Source organism: Salvelinus fontinalis, chromosome 2 (genome assembly GCF_029448725.1).
Source record: "Salvelinus fontinalis isolate EN_2023a chromosome 2, ASM2944872v1, whole genome shotgun sequence".
NCBI lineage: Eukaryota > Metazoa > Chordata > Actinopteri > Salmoniformes > Salmonidae > Salvelinus > Salvelinus fontinalis.
In genome coordinates, this window is record NC_074666.1 from 19,824,048 (window position 1) to 19,841,086 (window position 17,039).

Consider the following 17,039-nt stretch of genomic DNA (forward strand, 5'->3'; position numbering starts at 1 on the left):
CAAAAAATATATATATTTAACCTTAATTTAACAAGGCAAGACAATTAAAAACACATTCTTATTTATAATAATGGCTTAGCAAGAGGCAAAGGGCCTCCTGTGGGGACGGGGGATGGGATTAAGAATAAAATGCAGATCAAAACGCACATCACGACAAAAGAGACAACATGGTTGCAGCACAAAAAAGTACAGACTGTCAGCTTTAATTTGAGGATATTTTCATCCATATCGGGTGAACCGTTTAGAAGTGTTTTGTCCGTAGTACAATACTTTTGGAGCTCACTGTATGTACAGGGCATTCAGGAATTATTCAGACCCCTTCCCTTTTTGCTGCATTTTGTTACGTTACAGCCTTATTCTAAAATTGATTCAATGTTTTTTTTCTCATCAATCTACACACAATACCCCACAATGACAAAGCAAAAACATTTTTTTTTTTTTTTTTTTTTTTTTTGCGGGGTGGATCAGCTTAATATTGCGGAAAGAATGTTGCTTCCAATGTAATTGTCTGCATCATTTCCAATCCCCCATATTTTTTTGGGTAAATATACACTGCTCAAAAAAATAAAGGGAACACTTAAACAACACAATGTAACTCCAAGTGAATCACACTTCTGTGAAATCAAACTGTCCAGAGCATGCAGGCGCTACCAGGAGACAGGCCAGTACATCAGGAGACGTGGAGGAGGCCGTAGGAGGGCAACAACCCAGCAGCAGGACCGCTACCTCCGCCTTAGTGCAAGGAGGTGCACTGCCAGAGCCCTGCAAAATGACCTCCAGCAGGCCACAAATGTGTGTTGTTTAAGTGTTCCCTTTATTTTTTTGAGCAGTGTATATATCCATTCACGTATGCATACATATACACATATATACATACACATACCTACATAGACATACATACTTTTTTTAAAGAGTATACCTTTATTATTATTCCCCCGCAAACCCTACCACCGATCCCCCAATTGGAGTAAACTGATAAACATTTCTGTTTTTACCTTCAATTTATACATCTTATACACATTTTACAGACAGTCTACTTTATAATAATTCTCTCTTGTTTGTTCTTAGTCCTTCCTCTATTTCTGTTGTCCATCCAGTTTGATTTCCACTTGTAACTGTGCTATTTCACAATAGCTCCGCACCTATACACATTTCACAGATCCCGTATGCCCTACATTGTTTATCTTGTTATTAGTCCCACCCTTCAGCTCCACTCAACCTTTCCCATCTATCTTCCAACAACAAACAGGTTTTAGAAATATTTGCAAATGTATTAAAAAGGAAAAACAGAAATACCTTATTTACATAAGTATTCAGAGTGTTTGCTATGAGACTTGAAATTTAGATCAGGTGCATTCTGTTTCCATTGATCATCCTTGAGATGTTTCTACAACTTGATTGGAGTCCACTTGTGGTAAATTCAATTGATTGGACGTGATTTGGAAAGGCACACACATGTCTATGTAAGGTCCCACAGTTGACAGTGCATGTCAGAGCAAAAACAAAGCCATGAGGTCCAGAGCTCCTCTGTGGAGATGGGAGAACCTTCCAGAAGAACAATCATCTCTGCAGCACTCCACCAATCAGGCCTTTATGGTAGAGGGGCCAGATGGAAGCCACTCCTCAGTAATAGTCACATGACAGCCCTCAGTTTGCCAAAAGGCCCCTAAAGGACTCTGACCATGAGAAACATGATTCTCTGATCTGATGAAACCAATATTGAACTCTTTGGTCTGAATGCCAAGCGTCACGTCTGGAGGAAACCTGGCACCAACGGTGAAGCATGTTGGTGGAAGCATCATGTTGTGGGGATGTTATTCAGTGGCAGGGACTGGGAGACTAGTCAGGATCGAGGGAAAGATGAACTGAGCAAAGTACAGAGATCCTTGATAAAAACCTGCTCCAGAGCTCTCAGGACCTCAGGCTGGGGTGAAGGTTTACCTTCCAACAGGACAACAACCCTAAGCACACAGCCAAGACAACGCAGGAGTGGCTTCGGGATAAGTCTCTAAATGTCCTTGAGTGGCCCAACCAGAGCCCAGACTTGAACCTGATTGAACATCTCTGGAGAGGCCCGAAAATAGTTGTGTAGCGACGCTCCCTATCCAACCTGACAGAGCTTTAGAGAATCTGCAGAGAAGTATGAGAGAGACTCCCCAAATACAGTTATGCCAAGCTTGTAGAGCCATACACTAGAATACTTGAGGCTGTAATCGCTGCGAAAGGTGCTTCAACAAAGTACTGAGTAAAGGGTCTGAATACTTATGTATATGTGCTATTTCAGTGTTTTATTTTTAATACATTTCTAAAAAAAACGTTTTTGGTTTGTCATTATGGGGTATTGTGTGTAGATTGATGAGGGGGAAAAAACTATTTAGTACATTTTAGAATAAGACTGTAACGTAGCAAAATGTGGAAAAAGTCAAGGGTTCTGAATATTTTTCGAATGCACTTTATATATATAATGGTGTGTATAGACTGTATGGACAGTATATGAATAGAAGGTGTGTACAGCAGTAGGTATTTACGATGAGCCTTGACTAGAATACATGACTAGATACTCATAGTTGATACCTGGCTACAGCTCCATGCTGTGATGTCCAGCATATTCAAACATTCCAGTTCTCTCAGAAAGTAAGCTTCCTGGGAATAATGTAGAGGGATTTATTTTGGGATCTGTGAGGGATTCCACAGTGAGATTCCATTGTTTGTATTCCCACACCACAGTAGTGTACTGTAGGTTGTAATTATGGCTATTGTGTGAGCAGTTAGCGTTCAGTGACTCCTGATTCTCATTCACCCCTGGCTGTGTTGCCACTGTTGTGGCGTAGTACCTCTGCATCCTGTCCCTGTCTGCTTCAGAAGGAATGCAATGACATTTTGATTTGAATTGATTTCCGTGAGGGTGTGATGACAACGATAATGATAACCGAGACAATGATGCATATTAAAATTCAAATGAAGCTTTCACAAAGTTTCCATCTTCCTCTCAAGTCCCTCTTCTTTATTTCCTCGTTTTCCTTTTAATTAAAGTGGCTCCGACTCTTCCTCCCTGGATAATTCTCTGCCTGACTGTGAGCGGTGCTGTTCCACTGGCGTGGCAGTGTGGATGTTTATCGCTGGGCTGTGTAGGCCAGAGTCACTGCCCTCTAATATGGCTCTGCAGGGTGCAGTATTCCTGCCTGCCGGTCGGTTGGTCGCTCCCCAGACCTCAGTGTTTATGAACAGAGGGAATGTCTTCTCTTTTACAGTCTCTCTGTGCTAATGAGTTGCTGTGTGCTGGACAATACAGCATGTGGATACAGAGATGCTGTTCTAATGCCGATGAGAGGGTTGCTCCTACTAGTTACATTGCTTTGTGTTGAGTCCTCAGACTCTGTCTGTTCGGTTAGTCCTTTGTGCTGGACTGGGATTCCTTGGTCACCTAAGGCCACCGCTCTCTGTTTCCCTGCTACTATATAGCCCTTTAATTGACTGTCCAGTGAGTCACGGGTATTTTACCTAGGAGGGAGACCCAGGAGTTATAGAGGAGATTATGGGAAAGTGAAAGTTCAGCGTAATTCACGAGGCTCTTACATATTTCCAAGGGGACTTTTTTTTAGGTGTTTAGGCCACATCTACAGTCTGTCAGGTGTAGTCTAGCACCCCCCCCCCCCCCCCCCCCCCACACTCTAAATGATGTGTGCTCAGCAGTCGTAACGTGGTTATTACACGGTTACTCATAGATTATAATTACCTGGATCTCAGTTCCAGCTTGGCCATCAAAAGGGTGAGGACACCTGACTTGATGTTAATATAAAAAACATGGTTTGAGAGAAACACTGAGTGAGTGTGTGAGAGAGCCTGTGCGTGATCTCTGTGCAAGATGCAAATAAGTGGGGCTACTGATTACCATAGTAATGATATTCTGTTCTGAGGATTCTCCTTCCTCATATACTATTCCACTTATAAATTCTGTTGTCAAAGCTGATAAAGAAATTAACGATTCAACTGGAATAGAATTAAAGGCTCGCTTTGCGAGAGATAAGCAAACTTCAAAATATGCAAAGCTTGCTGAGGTTTTGGTTGAGCATTTTATTCAGAGGTATGTGCCATTCATGTTGTAGTTAAGAAGTCAGTTTGTGACAGGTGATTCCATAGAGATTCTACTACTCGGGGCCAGTGAGTGTTCATTTAACGCTCCTGAAGAGACTTGGCCTATATCTACAGCCAGTTAATCCTCAATGCTCTCACCTGTCTAGTTTAATTCCATGCCCAGCTAATCTCTCCCTCTATACTCTGCTAAATAAAGCAATCAAGTAAATAGTAAATCACACTTGCTCCTTGAACTCATTCAGTTCGCTTAATATATTTCCCAGGCTTTTCTCTCCCTCTCTAAGATCTGCTTGTTTTTGTTTCCTAAGTGATCTGTCTATGTACAGTGGCTTCAGAAAGTATTCACACCCCTTGACTTTCTCCAAATATTTTGTTACAGCCTAAATGTAAAATTGATAAAATTTATATTTTGTGTCACAGGCCTATACACAATACCCAATAATGTCAGTGGAATTATGTTTTTAGAAATGTTTACTAATTTGTTAAAAATGAAAAGCTGAAATGTCTTGAGTCAGTAAGTATTCTACTCCTTTTTTATGGCAAGTTCATGAGTAAAGATGTGCTTACAAGTAAACTAATAAGTTGCATGGACTCACTCTGTGTGCAATAATAGTGTTTAACATGCTTTTTTAATGACTACCTCATCTCTGTACGCCACATACAGTTGAAGTTGGAAGTTTACATACACCTTGGCCAAATACATTTAAACTCAGTTTTTCACAATTCCTGACATTTAATTCCAGTAAAAATTCCCTGTCTTGGGTCAGTTAGGATCACCACTTTATTTTAAGAATGTGACATGTCAGACTAAAAGTTGAGAGAATGATTTATTTAAGCTTTCATCACACTCCCACTGGGTCAGAAGTTTACATACACTGAATTAGTATTTGGTAGCATTGCCTTTAAATTGTTTAATTTGGGTCAAACATTTAGGGTAGCCTTCCACAAGCTTCCCACAATAAGTTGGGTGAATTTTGTCCCATTCCTCCTGACAGAGCTGGTGTAATTGAGTCAGGTTTGTAGGCCTCCTTGTTCGCACACGCTTTTTCAGTTCTGCCCACAATTTTTTTATAGGATTGAGGTCAGGGCTTTGTGATGGCCACTCCAATACCTTGACTTTGTTGTCCTTAAGCCATTTTGCCACAACTTTGGAAGTATGCTTGAGGTCATTGTCCATTTGGAAGACCCATTTGCGACCAAGCTTTAACTTCCTGACTGATGTTTTGAGATGTTGCTTCAATATATCCACATAATTTTCCATCCTCATGATGCCATCTATTTTGTGAAGTGCACCAGTCCCTCCTGCAGCAAAGCACCCCCACAACATGATGCTGCCACCCCCGTGCTTCACGGTTGGGATGGTGTTCTTCGGGTTGCACGCCTCCCCCTTTTTCCTCCAAACATAACGATGGTCATTATGGCCAAACAGTTCTATTTTTGTTTCATCAGACCAGAGGACATTTCTACAAAAAGTACGATCTTTGTCCCCATGTTCAGTTGCAAACCGTAGTCTGGCTTTTTAATGGCGGTTTTGGAGCAGTGGCTTCTTCCTTGCTGAGCGGCCTTTCAGGTTATGTCGATATAGGACTCGTTTTACTGTGGATATTTATACTTTTGTACCTGTTTCCTCCAGCATCTTCACAAGGTCCTTTGCTGTTGTTCTGGGATTGATTTGCACTTTTCGCACCAAAGTACGTTCATCTCTAGGAGAGATGCTCCTTCCTGAGCGGTATGACGGCTGTGTAGTCCCATGGTGTTTATACTTGCGTACTATTGTTTGTACAGATGGACGTGGTACCTTCAGGCGTTTGGAAATTGCTCCCAAGGATGAACCAGACTTGTGGAGGTCTACCATTTGTTTTCTGAGGTCTTGGCTGATTTCTTTTGATTTTCCCATGATGTCAAGCAAAGAGTCACTGAATAGGACTTGAAATACATCCACAGGTACACGTCCAATTGATTCAAATGAAGTCAATTAGCCTATCAGAAGCTTCTAAAGCCATGACATAAGTTTCTGGAATTTTCCAAGCTGTTTAAAGGCACAGTCAACTTAGTGTATGTAAACTTCCTACCCACTGGAATTGTGATACAGTGAATTATAAGTGAAATAATCTGTCTGTAAACAACTGTTGGAAAACTGACTTGTCATGCACAAAGTAGATGTCCTAACCGACTTGCCAAAACTATAGTTTGTTAACAAGAAATTTGTGGAGTGCCTAAGTGTACGTAAACTTCTGACTTCAACTGTATACAATTATCTGTAACGTTTCTCATTCCAGCAGTACATTTCAAACACAGGTTCAACAACAAGGACCAGGGAGGTTTTCCAATGCTTCGCAAAGAAGGTCACCTATTATTGGTAGATGGGCGAAAAAAAGGGCTTTGAATACCCCTTTGAGCATGGGGAAGTTATTAATTACACTTTGGATGGTGTATCAATACACCCAGTCATTACCAATATACAAGCGTCCTTCCTAACTCAGTTGCTGGAGAAGAAGGAAACCGCTCAGGGATTTCATCGAGGCCAATGGTGACTTTAAAACAGTTACAGAGTTTAATGGCTGTGATAGGAGAAAACTGAGGATGGATCAACAACATTGTAGTTACTCCACAACACTGACCTAACTGACAGAGTGAAACGAAGGACGCCTGTACAGAATACAAATACTCGTAAACATGCAATAAGGCACTAAAGTAAAACTGCATAAAAAGTGTTCAAGAATCTCAATATAAGCACATAGAGGAAAACCTGGTTCAGTCTGCTTTCCAACAGACACTAGGAGACAAATTCACCTTCTAGTAGGCCAAATATACACTGGAGTTGCTTACCAAGATTACATTGAATGTTCTTGAGTGACCGAGTTAGTTTTGACTTAAATCGGCATTAAAATCTATGATTACTTGAAAATGGCTGTCTAGCAATGATCAACAACCAACTTGATAGATCTTGAAGAATTTTCTAAAGAATAATGTGTAAATATTGTACAATCCAGGTGTAGAAAACTCTTAGACTTACCCAGAAAGACTCACAGCTGTAATCACTGTCAAAGGTGACTATAACATGTCTTGACTCAGGGCTGGGAACAATTCTGCATAATTACTGACATTTCTGTATTTAATTTTCAATATTTTGAAAAAATATCGATAAGCATGTTTTGATTTGGCATTATGGGGTATTGTGTGTTTGTAGATGTGAGGGCGAAAAAAACATATTTAATCAATTTTGAATTAAGGCTGTAACACAGCAAAATGTGGAATAAGTCAAGGGGCATGAATACTTTGAAGTCACTGTATGCTAATGATCCACTGCTCGCATTTCCTGCCTCCGCCTCTTCGTCAGTCCCCCCGCCTTGCCTCCATACCCCAGGGAAATAATTGAAGAGAAGCTTGTCCTTGGCTGCTCAAGTCTTTTGTTTTCCATTTGTCATAAAATTCTGTCTTACTGGTTCATTCTTTTGTTGTTGTAACGTTATATAATGGAATACGTAAGCTCTTGCCGAGCGGCACCGTTTGTCATCGGATTCTGTGTTGCTCTGCCTGTCTTTTTTTATTTTTTTATTGCTGAATCCACACCGCAAAAAGCAGCAAGGGGTTGTCTTCGTCCTCAGATACCTTCATGGCCTGAAACCCAGAGTTTCTCCGTAAAATCTTTTGTCACAGTTTGTTTCAATAATGAGCATTGCAGCAGCCGGGACAGAAAAGGCTCTTGGCAATGATGGAATGATCAGGGAAATAGGAAATTGAGAATTCTGTCCTTGACCATGTGTCATCTTTCAGCAGTTTTAGGCTATTTCCGTGGCTACTATAAGCAGGAGAAGTGTAGCAGTTAGGGTATGGTTACCATAACGCTTACCTAACCATAACGCTTACCTAACCATAACGCTTACCGAACCATAACCCTTACCTAACCATAACGCTTACCTAACCATAACGCTTACCTAACCATAACCATAACGCTTGCCTAACCATAACGCTTGCCTAAACATAACGCTTGCCTAACCATAACATAACGCTTTCATAACCATAACGCTTACCTAACCATAATGCTTACATAACCCTAACCATAACCATAACACTTTCATAACCATAACCCTTACGTAACCATAACGCTTACCTAACCATAACATAACACTTACCTAACCATAACCCTTACCTAACCATAACCCTTACCTAATCATAACGCTTATCTAACCATAACCATAACGCTTGCCTAACCATAACGCTTGCCTAACCATAACGCTTACCTAACCATAATGCTTACCTAACCATAACATAACGCTTTCATAACCATAACCCTTACCTAACCATAACCCTTACCTAACCATAACGCTTACCTAACCATAACCATAACGCTTGCCTAACCATAACATAACGCTTTCATAACCATAACGCTTACCTAACCATAACGCTTACCTAACCATAACGCTTGCCTAACCATAACGCTTGCCTAACCATAACATAACGCTTACCTAACCATAACCCTTACCTAACCATAACGCTTACCTAACCATAACATAACACTTTCATAACCATAACCCTTACCTAACCATAACACGTGCCTAACCATAACATAACGCTTGCCTAACCATAACGCTTACCTAACCATAACGCTTAACTAACCATAACGCTTACCTAACCATAACATAACCCTTACCTAACCATAACCCTTACCTAACCATAACCCTTACCTAACCATAACCCTTACCTAACCATAACGCTTGCCTAACCATAACGCTTGCCGACCCATAACGCTTGCCTACCCATAACGCTTGCCTACCCATAACACTTGCCTAACCATAACCCTTACCTAACCATAACCCTTACCTAACCATAACCCTTACCTAACCATAACCCTTACCTAACCATAACCCTTACCTAACCATAACCCTTACCTAACCATAACCCTTGTCGACCCATAACGCTTGCCGACCCATAACGCTTGCCTACCCATAACGCTTGCCTAACCATAACGCTTGCCTAACCATAACCCTTACCTAACCATAACCCTTACCTAACCATAACGCTTGCCTAACCATAACCCTTGCCAAACCATAACCCTTGCCAAACCATAACCTTTACCTTAAGCAGTATAGGTGAAAATAGAGTGTGTGGTAAAGTAATGAATCCACTCTGAACCTGTGATAACAGCCATGTATGATTCTCTGCCCATTCTCTGCCCACAGATAAGCTTTTAATCTAGGCTACTGCTGTGTCTGCAGCACTGGTTGTAATGAGTTGTTAGAAACCCTAGTAGGTTCTGGTTCAAGACATGAACAATAGGCCTAGTTGTTTTTCTATCATCCTATTTGTAGCAGGATGAATTAGATTGTTACTTTGTTCTTCTGAGTTGAACTGGTTTGTGTTGATACTGTGGAGGAATCAGTACACTGTCAGTCCCCTGGCATCAACTCCAGCAGCTCTGTGACATATCAGTGTAGTGTTAAAGAAATGACCTTGGGCCGACAATGTGACAGGAAGCTTAGCGTAGTGCTCAGATGAGGCGCACCCTCTGAACACCTGCCTGCCTCAACAAAGTACCTGAACACAGCTGGTCAAATAAAATAAAATCCCCCCAAAATGTCACATGCGCTGAATACAACGGGTGTAGACTTTACCATGAAATGCTTGCTTACGAGCCCATCCCAACAACACAGATAACTTTAAAAAATATATATATAATAATTTGTAACACGAGAGATAAAATACACAAGAATGACGCTATATACAGGGAGTACCAGATCAATGTGCAGGGGTACGAGGTATCTGTGGTAGATAGTGTATTCAGACCACTTGACTTTTTCGACATTTTGTTACGTTACAGCCTTATTTTAAAATGGATAAAAAATTTCCCCCTCATCAATCTACACACAATACCCCATAATGACAAAACAAAAACAGCCTTTTAGAAATGTATTAAAAATATAAAATGGAAATATCACATTTACATAAGTATTCAGACCCTTTACTCAGTACTTTGTTGAAGCACCTTTGCCAGCGATTACAGCCTCGAGTCTTCTTGGGTATGACGCTACACTCTTGGCATCCCTGTATTTGGAAAGTTTCTCTCATACTTCTGCAGGTGGCCTGCAGCACATGATTTCGCTCTACGTGGATGATGTCTTTCTCTACGTATCCAACCCTGAGAAATCCCTCCCATTTTAGACACAATTGCTCAGTATGGAAAGTTTTCAGGATATAAGATAAGTTTGAACAAATCAACTGTTTGCCCTCTCAATCTTACACTCACCAGCTCTATGAAGACACTATGTCCGTTCCAGTGGAAGACACAGGGGTTTCAATACCTTGGGATCTTCGTAACACCAGATCTGAATTGCCTTTTCAAGGAAAATGATCTTCCTCTCCTGGATCGAATCAAGAACGATCTCCAAACCTGGATCTCCCTCCCAATTAGCTTAGTCGGAAGAATTAATGTCATCTGTATGAACATCCTCCCTAGACTGAACAATTTTTTTCAGATGCTCAAATGCTATCTCCCATTTTCCTTTTTCAAAACAACTAACCAAAGCATTATCAAATTTATATGGGGCAATAGAAAACCTAGGATCAAGTTCTCCACTCTATCGAAACCTGAATCTAAGGGTGGTCTTGCTCTTCCCTCCCTTCAATTGTACTACTGGTCTGCCCAAATCCGCAACATGCTAACATAGATCACAAACAGACAAGGGTCCATGTGGATTCAGATAGAAGCCCAATCCTGTGGTTCATTGCCCCTAAGCTCAATTATATTCAATTATAATAACTCAATTATAATAACAAGATGCAAATATTTGCCGTTAGTGAGAAGAGAAAAAATCTATTTAGTTTATCTTAGCATTTTTTTATTATTTACATAATAACTTTAAAATGAAAAAAAAAATCAGAATACTTATGTAAATAATTTAAAAATGCAAAGATAAACTAAATAGATTTTTTCTCTTCTCACTAACGGCAAATATTTGCATCTTGTTATTAACCTGTTTATTGTTATGAATAAACGTGTCCATCATATCCCCCATTTGCCCAAAATACTAATCTACTTGCCTTCTTGCAATGCAATACTTAAACTACTAGAAACTGTGTGTATGTATGGTCTAAAGTTTGTGAGAAGTTGAGCACAGTTTCACAGTTTTTATAAATGTCAACTTTTGCATGAAGAATGACGCACACATGTTTTGGGGTCTATTTTGTAGGTACAAATGGTTTATAAATGAGGTCTCTGATGGTTATGGGCTCCCGAGTGGGGATAGCGGTCTAAGGCACTGCATCTCAGTGGAAGAGGTGTCACTAGAGTCCCTGGTTCGAATCCAGGCTGTATCACACCCGGCCGTGATTGTGCGCCACCCAATGGGACTCACAAGTGGCCCAGCGTCGTCCGGGTTTGGCAGTCATTGTAAATAAGAATTTGTTCTTAACTGACTTGCCTAGTTAAATAAATCATATATTTTTTTAATAAAAAAGTTTAAAAATACTACAAGCCTTGATGTTCATGACGGTTATGAAAAGCCACGATGGTCATGATGACACAAAAGAAGGTGTGGTTGGAGACGGGACCGGTTCATTCAGCCTCAGCACATCCCACTTTTCCCAGGGGCCTTGAAGGGACTGGTTGGAAGCAGGTTGTTGTGGTAAATTAAGAAGCCAGTGTTCCACATTGTTACGTTACAGCCTTATTCTAAAATGGATTAAACAAAAAATGTTCCTCACCAATCTACCCATGACAAACGAAAAACAGGTTTTTAGAAATGTTTGCAAATTTATAGAAAATAGAAATACCTTATTTGAAATAGGCTTCTATTTCCTAGGATATTATTTTGTTCATTTCCATGATCACTGCATAATAAATTCCTCACCTTTTCTGTAATGGTTTCGTACTCACGAGGTAGCATAGGCCTACAACAAGTATACCATTAGCCCCCCCTCTCATTTTAATTGGAACCATTTCACAGTCGTAAATAGATTAGCTATTGCAAGTATTTTGCTCTCTACCTTCCGATCTGGAGTGCAGATTATTACCGGGGAACAGACGGTTGGAGGTTACTTCAGTAGCTTACGTCTGAATAATGCATTTAAACATTTCTGGGGTAGACTATTGCATTTATACACAATCCATATGTTCTATAACCATTGCAGAATAAATTATTCACCTTTTCTGTGCGTGATGTGTTCATATTCCCTAAGTAGCCATAGCCTACAACAAATTACCATACGCATCACCTCATTTAATTGGGCTTATTTGATAGGCTATTTCAAGTATTTTGTTCTATGAATAAGATAGGGAGCGTGGTTTATAACATACAGTAGAATTTAACAGGTGAACCGACTGTTGATCTTTTGCCTTGAAGTGTGTATGGCTACCACGGTAACTAGACAATGTTTTAGAATTCGGGCAGTGCAGCATATAGGTTTGAGGAAAAGTGAATGCAAAACATTAGGCCCTTTTTTAAATTCCAACTATCGGTTTACAGGTCCACAGCAATTTGCAAATTTTGTTCTTTCATAATCTTTTTGTGTCAGATAGCATAGGCCTACAGCAAATGTCACTGCAAAAGTGACATTTTACAAAGACATTTAATCAAGTCTGCTATTGCTGTTTCCTTTAGAACTGCCTTGGCCTAGCTTCAGGATGGGGCTGATTGTAACGGGGAACATGCATATGTATGTATGGCGTGTGCCAAGTAAAAAAAAAAAACGCAATATTTTTGGACGTGCTGCCTTTTCAGAAATGGCGCACGTGGATATTTAGTGTGTAATTATGCAACGGTTAGAAATGATGCCCCGGGGCTTGTCCTAACCATCACACCCTCTGCATTCTGGCGCTGCCTTCGAAGTGACATCCTCCTCCGCATATTGTACCGCAGGGGGATTGAGAGAGAGGGCATCTAGAAGAAATGCTTTGGTAAAGTGGGCTTTATAATTTAGATGGATGGATGAATCACTGAATGAGGATCTCTGCATGTGTCTGTGTGACACCAGCTGGACTACGCAGTCACACAGGCGCTTGTTACTGATTCAGTCAGTTAATCAACTGGTTCACGCTGTCCTATAAAATATGTTTGTCAGATTGTCATTTCTCTGATGGCACTTATGCTTCATCCGTTACCCTAGTGGGGCATGTAGCCTAGCGGGGCATGTAGCCTAGCGGGGCATGTAGCCTAGCGGGGCATGTAGCCTAGCGGGACATGTAGCCTAGCGGGACATGTAGCCTAGCGGGACATGTAGCCTAGCGGGGCATGTAGCCTAGCTGGGCATGTAGCCTAGCGGGACATGTAGCCTAGCGGTGCATGTAGCCTAGCGAGGGCTGCAGGTAAAGCGGTTAGAGCTTTGGGCCAGTAACCAAAAGTTTCCTAGTTTGAATCCTTGAGCCGACTAGGGGGATTGCTCCCGGGTTGCCGTCAATAATGGCTGATCCCATGCCATGACCCCTCTCTCCGAGGGCGTCTCAGGGGGAGTGGGATATGCAAAAAACACATTTCCATTTCACCACACACTGTACAGGTTACACATTTGTACATGTGTGAAACAGGACAAATATAAGCACCCCCTATTTGACCTATAATAGTCATAATTAGCTGGTGACTGCCTGGGTAATTAAGGGTCATTCATTGGTGTAGGGAATCCCATCACTCCACTCCTCTTTTACCATTTGTTATTGTTGCATTGTCGAGAAAGAACCTGCAAGTAGACATTTCATTGGACGATGTATACCATGCGGAGCCTTTACATACAACTAATACTTTTTTAATTAGCTCTAACCAGTGGGGAGGACACTGCCTGGTTTTACACCCCTCCACCTAAGTGCATGCATTTATAATAGGAACTGTGGCTTTATGTTGACAGCTGTTTTCCCTTGCGAACTGAAAATGCAGCCGATGCCCAAATGCATGATGATCAGCAGGAATGTCACTGCCGTGAATAACAAGGCTCTGCACGGCAGCTCGCTGGGGAGCATTAATAACACGGCTCGCTGGGGAGCGTCAATAACACATCTCTGCATGGCAGCTCGCTGGGGAGCATTAATAACATGGCTCTACACGGGCAGCTCGCTAGGGAGCATTAATAACACGGCTCGCTGGGGAGCGTCAATAACACGGCTCTGCACGGCAGCTCGCTGGGGAGCATTAATAACACGGCTCGCTGGGGAGCGTCAATAACAAGGCTCTGCACGGCAGCTCGCTGGGGAGCATTAATAACACGGCTCGCTGGGGAGCGTCAATAACAAGGCTCTGCACGGCAGCTCGCTGGGGAGCATTAATAACACGGCTCTGCACGGCAGCTCGCTGGGGAGCGTTAATAACATGGCTCTGCACGGCAGCTCGCTGGGGAGCATTAATAACACGGCTCTGCACGGCAGCTCGCTGGGGAGCATTAATAACATGGCTCTGCACGGCAGCTCGCTGGGGAGCATTAATAACATGGCTCTGCACGGCAGCTCGCTGGGGAGCATTTATAACACGGCTCTGCACGGCAGCTCGCTGGGGAGCGTCAATAACACTGCTCTGCACGGCAGCTCGCTGGGGAGCATTAATAACACGGCTCGTTGGGGAGCGTTAATAACATGGCTCTGCACGGCAGCTCGCTGGGGAGCGTTAATAACAAGGCTCTGCATGGCAGCTCGCTGGGGAGCATTAATAACACGGCTCGCTGGGGAGCATTAATAACACGTCTCTGCACGGCAGCTCGCTGGGGAGCGTCAATAACACGTCTCTGCACGGCAGCTCGCTGGGGAGCGTCAATTACACGTCTCTGCATGGCAGCTCGCTGGGGAGCATTTATAACACGTCTCTGCATGGCAGCTCGCTGGGGAGCATTTATAACACGTCTCTGCACGGCAGCTCGCTGGGGAGCGTCAATTACACGTCTCTGCACGGCAGCTCGCTGGAGAGCATTAATAACACGGCTCTGCATGGCAGCTCGCTGGGGAGCATTAATAACACGGCTCTGCACGGCAGCTCGCTGGGGAGCATTAATAACACGGCTCTGCATGGCAGCTCGCTGGGGAGCATTAATAACACGGCTCTGCATGGCAGCTCGCTGGGGAGCATTAATAACACGGCTCTGCACGGCAGCTCGCTGGGGAGCGTCAATAACACGGCTCTGCACGGCAGCTCGCTGGGGAGCATTAATAACACGGCTCTGCACGGCAGCTCGCTGGGGAGCATTAATAACACGGCTCTGCACGGCAGCTCGCTGGGGAGCATTAATAACACGGCTCTGCACGGCAGCTCGCTGGGGAGCATTAATAACACGGCTCTGCACGGCAGCTCGCTGGGGAGCGTCAATAACACGGCTCTGCACGGCAGCTCGCTGGGGAGCATCAATAACACGTCTCTGCACGGCAGCTCGCTGGGGAGCATTTATAACACGGCTCTGCACGGCAGCTCGCTGGGGAGCGTTAATAACACGGCTCGCTGGGGAGCGTTAATAACATGGCTCTGCACGGCAGCTCGCTGGGGAGCATTAATAACACGGCTCTGCACGGCAGCTCGCTGGGGAGCATTTATGACACGGCTCTGCACGGCAGCTCGCTGGGGAGCGTTAATAACACGGCTCGCTGGGGAGCGTTAATAACATGGCTCTGCACGGCAGCTCGCTGGGGAGCGTTAATAACACGGCTCGCTGGGGAGCATTAATAACACGGCTCGCTGGGGAGCATTAATAACACGGCTCGCTGGGGAGCATTAATCACACGGCTCGCTGGGGAGCATTAATAACACGGCTCTGCACGGCAGCTCGCTGGGGAGCATTAATAACACGGCTCTGCACGGCAGCTCGCTGGGGAGCATTAATAACACGGCTCTGCATGGCAGCTCGCTGGGGAGCATTAATAACACGGCTCTGCACGGCAGCTCGCTGGGGAGCATTAATAACACGGCTCTGCATGGCAGCTCGCTGGGGAGCATTAATAACACGGCTCTGCACGGCAGCTCGCTGGGGAGCATTAATAACACGGCTCTGCACGGCAGCTCGCTGGGGAGCATTAATAACACGGCTCTGCACGGCAGCTCGCTGGGGAGCATTAATAACACGGCTCTGCACGGCAGCTCGCTGGGGAGCATTAATAACACGGCTCTGCACGGCAGCTCGCTGGGGAGCATTAATAACACGGCTCTGCACGGCAGCTCACTGAGGAGCATTAATAACACGGCTCTGCACGGCAGCTCGCTGGGGAGCATTAATAACACGGCTCTGCACGGCAGCTCGCTGGGGAGTGTTAATAACAAGGCTCTACACGGCAGCTCGCTGGGGAGCATTTATAACACGGCTCTACACGGCAGCTCGCTGGGGAGCGTTAATAACATGGCTCTGCACGGCAGCTCGCTGGAGAGCATTATCAAGATGCCTTCAGAAAAAATGATCACTTATGGAGTTTTAACCACACTCGTGCAGTGAATCAAACCTCAAATGTTTCACTGAGCCACAAATGACCTTTACCTCTGTTCCTTTATTTTTCTAAAGGTTTCTCCTTTTTCTTTATTCCTCGTTCGTACGTTTTGTAAGAAAGAAGGAATGTGGTAGAGAGAGTGCTAATGTAGCGGTAAGTGTACTGCATGTCCTCCCTGAGACGGGGCCGTTAATATGGAGTGTTTTGACTCGTTTGAACCGTCTGCGAAAGCAGTCAGGCAAGCAGATTGAGGGTTGTTTTTGTTGTGGTTCATAGATAGTTGGTATTACCACTACTGATAAATAAAGTCCATCTTATTTTACTGAGCTGATTTTTCCAGCCATATAGTTTCCAATTAGCACACTCCGTACCAGGGGGAGACTATGCACTTCTTCTCAGTTCTCTCTGTGTACTTTGTACAGACTGCCTGTTAGCCTCCGACTCACTGAACATACATTTTCCTATTTTATCACAATAATTACCACTTCCACTCTGCTATCACATCAGCACAGGTAGGCTCTGATTTCTCTGTTGTGGTAATATTTGCTTGACATATTTATGG

General features: G+C 43.4%; 1 protein-coding gene across 6 annotated transcripts in view; it reads left to right on the top strand.

Moving 5' to 3' along the window:
• LOC129813764 (poly [ADP-ribose] polymerase tankyrase-1-like) overlaps nt 1-17,039 on the top strand; it is a 144,586-nt gene that overhangs the window by 84,302 nt on the left and 43,245 nt on the right. The window lies entirely within an intron of this gene.